The sequence below is a fragment of the Onychomys torridus genome, chromosome X, assembly GCF_903995425.1.
Source record: "Onychomys torridus chromosome X, mOncTor1.1, whole genome shotgun sequence".
Classification (NCBI taxonomy): Eukaryota; Metazoa; Chordata; class Mammalia; order Rodentia; family Cricetidae; genus Onychomys; species Onychomys torridus.
In genome coordinates this window covers 35,602,248-35,616,297 of record NC_050466.1, presented here as the reverse complement: position 1 = coordinate 35,616,297, position 14,050 = coordinate 35,602,248, and the positions used below count along the sequence as shown (strand labels likewise).

The following is a 14,050-nucleotide window of genomic DNA, read 5'->3' as shown; positions in this document are numbered from 1 at the left end:
TGCTACTCAGCAGCAACCAGATTTGTCTTGGCTGGAGAAAGAGGCTGTCTGTCTGGAACTCAGGGTACCATCAATGCCTCATTTTTCTGGTTTACTTCATTAGACAAACATTGTTTATTTGAGCCATCTCTGATTCACTAAGCCCTCTACAGCTCTTGTTCTAGAAATCATAGAGAACATTCAGACCAACACAAGCACAGCAAAGGTGTGTGCAAAGTGCTGGAGGAACACGGGAGCAGTGAACGACTACAACTCTGCCTGACATGTGCATTCAGTGTTGAAAGGGGAGATGGTTCACACACAGAGAAGAGTGTGTCATCGAGCAAAGTTTCCTGTCTCTCCCCATACAACTGTGGATCTAGACAGGGGGTGGAGTGCTGAATCTAACATAGTTTGTACAATCCTCCCTTGCCTCTGTCTCGGGGCCTAGTCCAGTGATCAATGCATAGCTGTTGCCCAGTGAATAGTTGCCCTAACTGACTGACAAAGGACTAGGACTAAAAACTGAGAATGAATGGCCTTGGAAAGGACAGAAGTGCAGACTAACTGGGGAAGTGGAGACATCTTATCATTTCCCAGAAATGATATGCTACATTTGCTTATGGCTAAGGAAGGACCTAAGAAACCTAGGATGATACTAGCATTTCTTATCTGAAAGGAAAATGAAACCAAAAAAACGTTGTTAGAAACATTTTAAAAACACACCTGTGTTTAACATGAATACTCTTTAACAATAAGCTGGGCCGAACCTACAATCAAGTCCATTCTCTCCAAATGGGCTGAGTGGAGGCCACTGAAAAAGGCTGTTGTCTGCTTTTTTTCCAGCACACTGTGAGGTTCCATTTTACTTTGGGCTAGACCATGGGCATTTTCTTTTTACAAATATGTATTGCAGAGAACAAGGCGAGAGTTTCCTGGATGAAACCCAGTTATTAACCTAATGCTTACAATCCACAGAATAGTTCCAGAAAGGGGCAGAGGGAGTAGGTCACAGGGCAGCAAGACAGAGACCCAGTGGGACTTATCTGGCTGGGCTCTGTCAATGCAGTAAAGCATGTTACAAAACGCATGCTCCAGGGCCTCTATGGACTAGCCAGTCAGTTGAGCAACAGGAATCTGCTGGAAGTTGAACGTAGATGAAATTTTCTATAATATAAGGAGTACATTTCAGAAATTTAAGTTACATTTGTTCCTGGGTATAAAAAAGATTGCTGTGAACACAAGGAAGACTGAAGAATCCATCATAGAAGTCAGTGGAACTTGTGAGGACCAGGAAGGGACGATACTGATCCCATGTAAAAGATCCAGAAGGCGATCCATCGTTCTGAGCCAGCTGAAAAGTCGCCATGAGCAAGGCCCACCTTCCCAAGCTGAAGAAATTTATTGACAAGAAGTTATCATTGAAGTTAAATGGTGGCCGACATGTACAAGGAATACTCTGAGGCTTTGATCCCTTTATGAATCTTGTGATTGATGAGTGTGTGGAAATGGCAACTAGTGGGCAACAGAATAACATCAGCATGGTGGTCATATGAGGAAACAGCATCATCATGTTAGAAGCCTTGGAAAGAGTCTAAACAATGGCTGGTTAGCAGAGGAGTCCACATCCTTCTCCTAAGGACTGTTTGATTGGGGTGTAGAATTGGGTCGTGTACATTTTCATATGAAACTTTTTGCTAAATAAACTCTTGTGATACTCAGGGAAAAAAAAGATCCAGAAGGCATGTCCAAACTGTGGCCTGAGGACAACACAGAATACTAAATTTACTTAAAGCATTATGATGTTATTTCTGCGAATTTTTAAACCCTCGATGTTCTTGAAGATGAGCTTTGTACATGACAGTGGTGTGCTGCAGTGTCCAAGGTTGGCCATTCCTGAGAGAGGCCATGAAGCAAGTCCACAAGACACAGGGAAGATGACAGTAGTGGCTCTGTACACATTTCAGGACTGAAGAACTAACAGAATGTGACCAGAGAAACGACAGAACTGAATAACACAGACTTCTAGTTTGGGTAGTGGCATAGGCTGGGCCCCAGAAAATGAAGACAGTGAGTTAGAGCGTGAATACATCCAGCTGGAGGTGCTTAGGTGTCACTGAAGTGCAGATGTGAAGCAACGGATGAAGGCTCAGGACTGGCAATGGTGATGCTGGTCTAGGGATACTGACCTTGATGCTAGAAGCATGTCATTTGTTTAGATTTCTTTATTATTTACTTAAGTATTTTATGTATAGGAGTTCTCTATTTGCATATACACTTGCATTCCTGAAGAGAGTATAAGATTATGAGCCACCATGTAGGTACTGGGAATTGAACTCAGGATCTCTGGAAGAGCAGCCAGTGCTCTTAACTGCTGAGCCATCAGTCCAACCTCTATTGTTTTGTTTGTTTTGTTTTTCAAGACAGGGATTTTCTGTGTAGCCAGGCTACCCTCTGACTCCCAAGTGCTGGGATTAAAGGTGTGTGCCACCACCACCCAACTGAGTATATTATTGATGATAGACATAGAAGTAACTTGTCTCTTCCCAAGAAAATAGATAGAATAAGGCAAAGAATGAGGAGAAGACCCTGGGGAAAGCCAACAAGAACCAGGCAGCTACTGAAAGGTGACAAGGAAGCTAGGGAGGGCAAAATTTCAAGATATGCAAGGTTGTTAAGATCATTCAATGCTACAAGAGGCAAAGGCTTAGAAGACATCACCAGTGTTGAAGTCAGATTGTGCCTCCCCCAAGTTACTCCGTTTGTGTAAAACAATGTTTTGTTTGTTTGTTTGTTTTTTCATACTTTATCTTGCCATCAGAGACTCCATTTTACAAACAGCATTTGGATCCATTTTGAGATTAAAGAGTGACTCCGTACCTTGGTGGACACATAAACAGCACCGTTGATCTGGTCCTACCCATGATGCAGAAATTGGTAAATAGCTTACTCCTAAAAGTGGAAATGGGGCCACTCTAAAATTTCTCACCCACCCTCCAAATTCATTCGAGTAAATGGAGACCACAGGGGCACATATATGTACTAAAATCATATCTGGGCAGCCAGGTAGGTATATGATTTAAAAAAAAAAACTTATCAGACACACTAGACTCTGGAATGTGTGTAAACCTTCACCTGGACTCCAGGAAGAGGTCACTGAGCACTGCAATGGTGACTGTCTACACAGACTGTTACCTGATCACCTGGTGGGTGTAATAGGAGACAAGCCCTTTGAGAGTTCTTGGATGTACTAGGGGCTTCAGTTGGGGCTTTGTCCTCCTTCTTGATATGGCCTCTCAAATTGACATCTATCTTTCTGCTCCTTAGCAGTTTAAACAAAAAATGTCTAGTCTTATTCTAACTTGTCATGCCATGTTCAGTTGATATCCCTGGGAGGCCTGCTCTTTTCTGAAGGGAAATGCAGGAGGAATGGATCTGGGGGAGAAGGAAGGTGTGTGTATAGAGAGTGGAGGCTGGGAAGGGTACTTCAGTTAGTATATAAAATGTATGAGAAAAGAATAAAGTTTTAAAATAACTGAAGTATATAAATAAATAAATGTCCTCCATAGGCTCATGTATTTGAACAGTTGATGGCAATGTTTGGGGAAAGGTTAGGGAACCTTTAAGAGGTGAAGTAGTCTTGCTGGAGGTGGACGTTGTGGCTTTATAGCCTCATCCCACTTCCTGGTTCAGTTCTCTGTTTCCTGTGTGGATTAAAATGTAACCATCCAGCTTCCTGCTACTGCCAGCATGTCATGCCCTCTCCACCATCACAGACACTTGTCTTTTGGAAAGGTAAGCCAAAATAGACTCTGTTCCTTCAGTCACTTTTGGTCACAGTATTTTTCCACAGCAACATAAAAGTAACCAATACAATGACATTCGCCCATTCCCTTATTCACTAATCTGTCTCTGGCCCTGCCCTTTGCCTCTGCTGCCTCTATTATCCAACTTTGTTTTTGCAACTCCACGACAACTGGATGCATAATTATAATTCACCTCTGACCCTATAGAATTGCTGAGAGAGAGAGAGAGAGAGAGAGAGAGAGAGAGAATAAATAAATCTTTTAAAATGAATAGTTCAACTACGTTCATAGCAGTTTTATTTGCAATAGTCAGAACCTGGAAACAATCTAGATGCCCCTCAACTGAAAAATGGATAAAGAAAATGTGGCACATATACGGAATAGAATAATACTCAGTTGTCAAAAACAATGACATCAAGAAATGTGAAGACAAATGAATGGAACTAGGAAAAAAAATCCTGAGTGAGGTAAACCAGACCCAGAAAGATAAACACGGTATAGACTCACTCACTCATAAGTGGACATTAACTATAAAGTAAAGGAAAACCATGCTACAATCCACATACCCAGAGAGACTAGGTAACAAGGAGGGCCCAAGGGGGGGGACATGCAGATCTCTCTGGGAAGGGAAAATAGAGGATATCTCCTGGGTGGACTGGGGCAGGTGGGTATTGAAACTTAGGGGGTGGTTGGAAGGGGAGAGTGCTGAAAGAGATGACCTGGAAAAGGGGGTTTTATGGAGCCGGGTAGAAGCCCAATGCAAAGGAAACTTCCAGGAGTCTACAAGGATGGCCCCAGCTAAGGCTCCTGGCAGCAGTGGACCCATAGCCTAACCTGGCCATGCCCTGTGACCAGATTGGTGACTACCCTGGTTGTCATTGGAGAGCCTTCATCCAACGACTGATGGAGGGAGATTCAGAGACTTAAGGCCAAATATTGGGCCAAGCTCTGGAGGTCCTGCTGAGGAGAGGGAGGAGGGATTGGAGCTAAGGGGGACTAGAACATGGCAGGAGAACCCACAGAAACGGCTCATGCGAACTCAGAGTCTGAACCATCAACCAGGGAGCCTGCATGGGACTGATCTAGGCCCTCCACATATATGAGACAGTTTTGTAACTTGGTCTTCTCTTGGGACTCCTAGTAATGGAATCAGGGGCTGTCTCTAGTGCTTTGGCTGGCTCTTGGGAACCTATTCCTCATGCTGGATTGCCTTGCCCAGCATGAATACAGGAGGAGGTGCTTGGTCTTTTGGAAGCTTGATAGGACATGTTCTGCTGATGCCCAGGGGAGACCTGCCCCTTTCTGAGGGAATATATCAGAGGAGGGATGGGTGGAAGAGGGTGGAGGAGAGGGGGAGGGAGGGAGGATGCAGTCAGGATGTAAAATAAATTAATTAAATAATAATTAAATAAATTAAATATATTAAATCAAAATTTTTTAAAAAAGTGACACAAAAAATGAAATTGCAAGAGGCTGAGCTTTCCCTTATAAAAATAAAGTGCAGACAGAAGAACAGAAGTGGGGATGAGAGGAGTGGAGATAAGTCAAGGGGAGGTATCCAAGGTTTGGCTGAGGAACAGTCAGATCAATGAGTACTATCTACAGTAGAATTTAGGGGTCATTGAAATAAAGGAAACAAGACACAACACAATGACAGAGTGTTTGCTGTGATGGGTACTATCAGCCTTTCCTCTTTATCCCTAAGACACTTTCAGGGAGTGTCTACATTTCATTTCATGAAAAAAACAGAAAGGTCAACATAATTTAAAACAGAAACAAAACAAACAAAGGGAGCTGGTTCTCTCCTTCCACCGTGAAACCTGTGATCAAAGCTAGGGTGTCAGGTTTGTGCAGCAAGCACCTTTAGTCACTGAGCCATCTTGTCATGAAATGGATTTTTAAGTTAAAAAATTAGTGTGTGTGTGTGTGTGTGTGTGTGTGTGTGTGTGTGTGTGTGTGTACACCATGCATGTGTGGGTTTCCACAGAGGCCAGAAGAAGGCACCAGAGCTACTGGATGGAGCTGGAACTATAGCTAGTTATGAGCTGCTTTTAATGGCTAAACCATCGCTCCAGTCCAATACAGAGGTACAAGTGGACAGGGTAAACATAGGAGTTGGGTGCATGTGTGACTATGATCCAAATATATTGTATGAAATTCTCAAATAATAAAATAGTACTAAAAAGAAAAAATAAAATAAATAGGAAAGAATTAAGAGTTAAATAAATGAGCAATGGAATGTGCTGATTTGGAAAACATCCTCCTTGTTTATAGAAATATTAGTGCCTGGAGAATTAACGAAGAGGAAAGATGCAGTCAGGCTCAACTGTATTAAATAATAAGTACTATGAATGCTCATAGCAACTTGTGCCCAATTAACATATGTCACTCTAACAATTCTGCATGCCCATCCATACTTGTCAAGTTTACTGCCTGTAAGTTTGATTTTATTTCACAATTCAGCTCTCTTTAAGTCTCCCTAGTCTTCCTAAGTTGTGGTCTATATGATATTGTTTTTCATCCCCTTAGCAAAGAGTTTAGAAGGAGCAGTAAATTGTACAAGAGGAAACTCTTTCATACCAGTTTACCTCCATATATTTTAATATGGCAATTAGGGGATGAGAAGAAAATTAATGTATATATGAGGGAAAGGGTGAAACTTTATGGCCTATCACAATCATGTGACATGCTTTCTAATGTACATGCTTTTCCTATCAGTTCCAATCAGGGACAAGCATCCATCCTGATGTATTTCCTGTCTATGTAACTCCCACCTACATGTGATCAAGCACATCCAGTGTAGTCAGCCCAAACAAATTTGTTCAGGGAAGTAAAAACATGTAGCTTGTTACTTCCCAAAAACTACAACTCCCAGCATTCCAGGAAGTTAACTTGTCCTTGGGAAAGTGGGGCTTACAGCTTAACTTTGGCTCTTACAATACCAAGACTCATACTTTTGATGATTCCATCCTTTGCTTCCTATTTCAAGAGGGAACCCTAGATCTCAGAAGGTGTATTGTTCATTAAACCCTTTAACAAAGCTAAGAAGGCAATGTGTTGTTACCAAACATACTGAGTGCTATGGTGATGACATTCAGCACATTGGTTTGAGTAAGTCATGCACTATAATATAGAATTCAGATTATTGTAAGGAGAAGGAGATATAGGACAACATCAAATAAGTCACCAGGGGTGGAGAAATGGAAAATGAGTAGTTGGTATTTAGTGGGTATGAAGCATCAGATATAGTAATTGAATGAGTTCCAGAAATCTACAGCACACCATAGCACATAGCTTTTGTTACCAACAAGGTATGGTAATCTTCAAAAAGTTATTAATAGGGCAGATCTCAAGTTACATATCCTTACCACAAAGTAGGGACATGGACACAAGAAAACCCCCAGGGCTCTACATGTCCATTGCTCTGGCTGTGGCAATGCTATCACAGGTGTTTATATGATTCAACTCATTACAATGCACAAATAGCTAGTTTTCTTTTGTATACCAATTGTCCTTCAGTAAAGTTAAGTTCTTTACAAAATTGAAATAAGCACCAAAAATCTCACTGAGGTACACAGGAAGATTGGATGCTCATGTGACACATGGGTATACAAGTGAGTATGATTAAGGCGGGGAACTATTTAGCACAAACTGCAACAGAGGCCTGTTGACAAACACCAATGCTTTCTAGGGCCCTATGAGTTATAGTAAACTAGGAATGACGTCATTATTGTGACCAACTTGTTAGCTTTACTTTTAAAATTCTTGCCAGTGGATTGACTAAAGTTCTAGCATTCAAAATTATGTTATAGACTTCAAAGAATTGTTAAGAAAACTTGAGCACCTATACCTTATAAATATGTCCAGTTATATTATGCTAATCAATTTTTTATGTTTTATATGGGAATATTAAGTATTTCATCGTTGCACACTACATATGGGTATCAGTTTATTATACCTCAACATATAAATTAACACAGTGAAAAAGAGAACTTGAACATAGAATACAAAAAATAATTACCAAGAAAAGAGGAACCCTCAGCTCTGGGTCAACATTGGTGGCTTGAACACATTCTCCTTGTAAGCAGAGCAGGACAGCACACTGTTTCCCCAATTTGCTTTCTATATTTTAAAATATCATTAGGGAGGTAGAAAACATAGCATTGAGTTGAGTCTATTTACAAAATGAACAACAGCAAAGCAATAACCACAAAACCTATGAGGTTTCTCCTGTGTTCTTCTCAAGTGTTCACAGGGAACAGAACAGTGGACACTTGGCTCTAGACCAAACTTTGCAACCAAATGAGTGACTTTAAGTTGTTTTTCTACTTAGGCTCCAGTTTCCTCTGAGGAAGAATAAGTGATGAGGTGAAAATTAGAACTACCGTATGACTAAGTAATCCCTCACCTGGACATTCATCAAACAGAAATCCAACCAGTTTGTGAAAGAGTCGCTGTATCAAACGCTTCATTCAAGCACCGTGTTTGTAGCAGCATTGTTTACAACTGGCAGGAGATGGAAACAGCCTAAATATCCAGTAGTGTATAAAGAAACTACCATGCATGTACACAATGGAATGTTATTTAGCCTTAAAAAGAAGGCAATGGAGAGGAATGCCATAAAGTCTGTCTTCCTGATATGGCACAGCTACTGCAATCATGAACACACAGCAACTGTGACTTCCTACACATGATTTGCATGAAAAAAGACATGGAAGTTGTAAGAAGAACTAGTTGACAGAAAGAAGGGGTCAGCAGAAGTGAAATGGAGTTAGAATAAGGTAATGAGGGTGGATATGATCAAAATATATTATCAAAATATGATGAAAATTATATACATATAAATGAAGTTGTTAAAGAGAGAGAATCCTGCCCTTTATAACAACATAGGAGCATCTGAAGGGTATTATTAAGTAAAACAAGGCAGATGCTGCAAGAAAAGCATTGATAGCATTTTCATGTAAGATAGGAAAAAATGCAACTTAGGAAAACAGGGACTTTAGAAAGAGCAATAGCAGGAACCAGGGTTAGGGAAAATGAGAAAGCACTGCTCTAAGGATACATATCTCCAGGCACAGACTGAATCAGTGTTGTACAGCCTAATGATTATAGTTAATAATATCATATCGTATACTTGAAATTTGATTTTAAAAAGAGTACTTAAGAGTAGATCTTGCCAGGTGTGGTGGCTCACATCTTTAAGTCCAGTACTCCAGAGGCAGAAGCATGCACATACTTGTGAGTTTGAAGTCAGCCTGGTCAACATAAGGAGTTTTAGGCAGCCAGGGCTACATAATAAAATTTTATCTCAAAAAAATGGGGAAGGCCTAGAGAGATGGCTTAATGGTTAAGAGTGCATCCTGTTCTTTCTAAAGGATCCGAGTTTGACCCCAAGCACCAATGTAGAGCAGCAACTCATAACTACCTCTAACTCTAATCTACAAGGGGATTTGATGGCTCTGGGCTCTGCAGGCATCTGTGCATGTGCCTTTTTTATCACATGTGTGGTAATGGAGCATTTTAATTGTCTTGATTATGGTGATGCTGTAAAAACATATATTAAGATGTCACGTTGTGTATCTCTTACATGTACAATTTTTAGCTGTCAATCATACATTTAAAAGCTGGGAAAAATAAATAAAAATAAATGTTAGCTGAGGGTCAGCCCTTGACAACCTTTCCATTACCCCCTAGCCCTGATTCTGTGCCTGCCTGTTGTGCTCGGTTAAAGATAAAGATGTTGCTTTCAACAAAGTCTAAAAGAGGCTAGGCAAGCATTTTGATTCATTTATTTATTTCTGTATTTAGTTGGTGCCTTATGTGCAGAGGGTTGAATTCATCAAACTCAGCTCATGGCACATTTATCATCATCGGTACCTTGTTTAACTTATTTATTCCTGTCATCCCCACATTTCACTCAAATTCTCCTTGCTCTCTCATTAGCAACTCATCTCTCCTGCTTAATGACTATATTTTATCTGCATATGTTCCTACTAAATGTTCATTATCATTTTGAGAGCATGATTTTGAATTTCTGTATGTGAGATACTGTGTTTCCATATATATCATTGCATTTCTTGCTCATTTTTACCCATCACTACATTAAGAAAATCTATACATGCTGCTCTTACATTACAACTAACCCTTTGTTTCCAATTGCTGCAAACGACTCCAGAATGTGCATCTACCACACTTGAAGCATCCACTCTCAGTGATGGATGTCAGATTGTCTGCACCTCTCTGTCACCATAAATAATGTGGCAATGTGAGGCATTCCGACTGAGAAAAGAATTGTAGGTGAGAGTATGAAGGGAGCTGCTTCTGTGCAGTGATGGCAATGCTGAAGTGCTACTGCTAGGGTCTCTTTTGCCCCTGTGTGCCATAGAACTTGGGGTTATGGGTTTAAATCCAAGTGCCTCAGCTGAGACGATAATCAGCGGCTGGCACTGTGTGGTACTATTATTTTAACACATTCTCTTTACTGAATGTGTTAAATCCACTAATGTGGTGGTGGTATGCATGTATGCATGCAGGTATGCGTGTGTACGTGTGTGTGTGTGTGTGTGTGTGTGTGTGTGTGTGTGTGTGTATGTGTGTGTGTGAGAGCGGGGAGGTTGTCTCACTCTGTAACCCAGACTGGCCCACAAATTCACTATTTCACTATATAATCTAGGCTGGCCAGGAACTCATGGAAATCCTCCTGCTTCAATTTACCTAAGTGCTGGAAATACATGTGTGAACCACCACTCTTGGCTTAAGCAGTTATCTGAATCATGTTCCACGTCTGCCCTCACTTCTGAGACCTGATACCCTACACCAACTTATCCAAACAGTGATCTCTGGCTTTGAACAGATTTTTACGGAGACCTGCAAAGTGTGTTTCTCGGTTTGGGTCGTTCTTGTGTTCTCCATGGCAGCTATTTTAACCTCCTCCATCTCATCACTTCTCCTTCACTCTCAGCAGGTTACCTCACCTCCTACTTTAGAGACAAAATAGAAGTTATTAGATGAGAGCTCTCTGGATTTCTTATTATCAGTCTATGAATTTGCCTATAGCTGTACCTACCCTTGCTTCCTTTCATCTTACAATGGGGTGTCTACATTCTATGTAAGAGGAATCCAGCCATCTGTGCTACACACAGCATCACCATCTTTGCTCTGCTGGCTAAATTCTATCCCTACCAAGATCTAGTCGCTATCTCCACTAACTATTTTCCTGACCCTGTGCAATTGTTTGGATCTTGGCTGATCTTAACACTATATTTTTAAAACCTGTCTTTGTCATTATGATGCATGGTACTTTCTATGCCAAAACTAAAATCAAATCAAGGCTTCCTTTAAGTTCAATGCAACCCATTGCCCTCCTCTCTTCCAGCCCCAGCCACCTAATAGCTCCAGCTACAGAAAGAACTGTGCTTACCCTCCCCTTCCTCACTATTCAGTGGTGCCTGATCTCATCAAAGTTCCTTTGTGGCTAAAGCCAGAAGCCACATTCCTCTCCTTAAAGGACTCACACCCTCAGCATTTTCACCATTGAGCACATCATCTGTTAGGAACTTCTCTTTCCCTGGTTCACATGGCACCTCCTCTTCCTAACTTATCTGCCTACTTCTCTGACCTTTCTTTCACGGTGCCCTTTTCAGGCTGATCTAGGCCTGTTTCTCAGTGCTGTCTGTTTCAGGACAAGCTCATTTACATTAGTTCTCTCCATTCTTTCCCCCCTTGAAATCCCACCATGCCTTTGATTGACATGTACATTCCCTATATCTCTGTCTCCATTCCTAACTGGTCTTCTCTGCTCCAGACTTACATAGCTAGCTCCCTTCTTAACACCTCTACCTAAACATCATGAGGCATCTCAAAATCCTTTGTGAAAGGGTTGCATTTGTCTTCTTTTACAACAGCCCTCTTTTGGTCACCTCCACTGTTATTATCTCAAGGAAACTCATTACACAGTATATAGTTTTCCTACCAGTAAATTTTAAAGTTAGAGAACTTGCAGATTCCTGGTATCAAAATTAAAGCAATACAAAATATACAAAACAAAAAGTAAAAGCCCCAGCAAGGTCTATCCTGAGAGGTAAACAACCATTAATTATGATATGTTTAGGCTAGCAGATTTTTGTGTGTATATATGTAGATACACACATATACATATATTTTGTTTTTACATAGGCTTTATAATATGTGTACCATAATGCAATTTTTTTCTTTTGCAGAAAATACATTATGGATATCTTTGAATTATTAACCACATTGCCATAATTCATTTGTTGACCATGTGTTATTATTCTGTGCTGTGTACAGACTATATCTGAAATTTGATGGTCTTTCCTTTTCAGTTTTCATTATCTCAAGGTTGCAATAAATAACCTTTACCACAAATTTTTGTATCCTTATGATTAGATACAGTGCTAGAAGTGGGATTTCTGAGCTAAACCGATATAACACATTAAAGTTTGTGTGTGCATTACTGAGTACCCTCAGAAGTATTTCCCATCTCTGCTTATTAACTGAAGGACAATTTGCATATGGTAAAGCACAGTATCTTGCATGTGCTACTGGGTGGATTTTTATAGATACAAACACTTATATAGCCACCATCTCTGTAAAGATATATGCCATTTCTATTTCTCCAGAAGATTCCTTTCTGTTCCTATCCCAGTGTGTAAGTCTTCCCCAGGGATGACAACTATTTTGACTTATTTAATCCTTCATGGGTTTTGTTCAAATAGATGAAAGCATACAAGCCATTTGGCGTCTGCCTTTTTGACACTGCATTTGTGATTATTCACAGTGTCCTATTTAGACATAGTTCATTTTCTACTGCTATGCAGTGTTCTCCGATGTGAATATCTCCCAATGGTCCTTTCACCATGAGGTTATTTGAATTGTTTCTCCATTTGGGCTATTATAAATAAAGTAGCAATGGACATTTGTGTACGAATATTTGTGTGAGTCCATTTTTTCATTTCTCTAGGATATGTGCACAGGAGAGTAAGTATTGGGTCATAGAGTGCATTTAACTCAATTAGAAACTACAAAGTTGACAAATGGGTTCAAACTGTTAATCTTCTTCCTGTTGTATTAATTGAAACCTCTGATAATGGTATATGAGAGTATCACACACTGTATTTGCACTAAAAAAAAAAAAATCGAATTGTTTGCTTCCCAGACAATTTTAAGTGCTGTCTCTGCCTTTTCCAATGCCTTGAACACAGTGAATGCTCAATAAATACTTCTCAAATTAGATGAGTGACTGAATGGTTACTGTGAGTTATTCCTAAAGGGCTCTATCACATGATTTGAAGAGTTAACATATGCTGCTTCGGAGAAATTGTTGTAGATGTAGATGTTTTATCATCCCAAGGGCAGTGCCTGCTTTTTATGAATAGAAATGTGGCTTTTATATCACTGAATATTTCTCTGAGGGGCTTAACATAGAACTGGGCACAAAGAATTATCCATAGTGATCAGCATGTCATGCTTGATTAGATAACAGATTTAAATAATGTCAAACATCACTGAGATGTTTGTCTGGAATTTTCCTGTTCCATTTCTGGAATAGGGTCTAGAAGAGACAAAGAGAAAAGAGAGCACCCCGCCCCCCCCACACACACTCACTGCACAATCACCAGCCCCAATGGTAGGAAATAGTCCATTGACCTCAAGTCCAAAATCTGATTTGTTATGTCCATTGATTTGTTAGGTGATGTAGGTCAGAGAAGTATGGTTCACTATAATGTGTATCCTTCTCTCTCTCCTCTTGAAAGGACCAGTGCTTGAAGATTTTATACTGGGTCTTTATTCTTTCCCTGTAGCTGCAACTAAAATATCTATTCTTTTGGGAGCCTGTGGGCTGAGGATTCAAAAAAAATCTTTCTTGCATGAACTAGACCCTCATCAAAATTCACTGCAACTGAGATTCATTTCCATTTCTAGTCCCATTGCTACCCACAACCAACTGAGCATGATGGATGAGCTGGATAACAATTTGAAGGAGAAAACTATCTAACCATCTATCTACCTTGTTTCCTGATTTGAGTGCCGTCACCCTATTAATGTAGCACATCCTTCAGTCTTGCCTCCCTTCACCTCTAAATAATGTGGGATGTAAGCAAAGTCCTCAACTCTGTTTCTATTACAAACATTAAGTTAATATAAGTAAATCTTAGAAACTTGGGAATTTACCAGTCCAAACTTTTTGTTCAATTTACAACATGGTTTTCAGAGGACTGTATATGCTCAGGGAAACCTCTGTGAAT

The 14,050-nt window shown here is 40.2% G+C and overlaps 1 pseudogene; it reads left to right on the top strand.

Moving 5' to 3' along the window:
* Positions 1-1,346: 1,346 nt before the first annotated feature.
* On the top strand, positions 1,347-1,577 carry LOC118574835 (annotated as a pseudogene).
* The last annotated feature ends 12,473 nt before the right edge of the window (positions 1,578-14,050 follow it).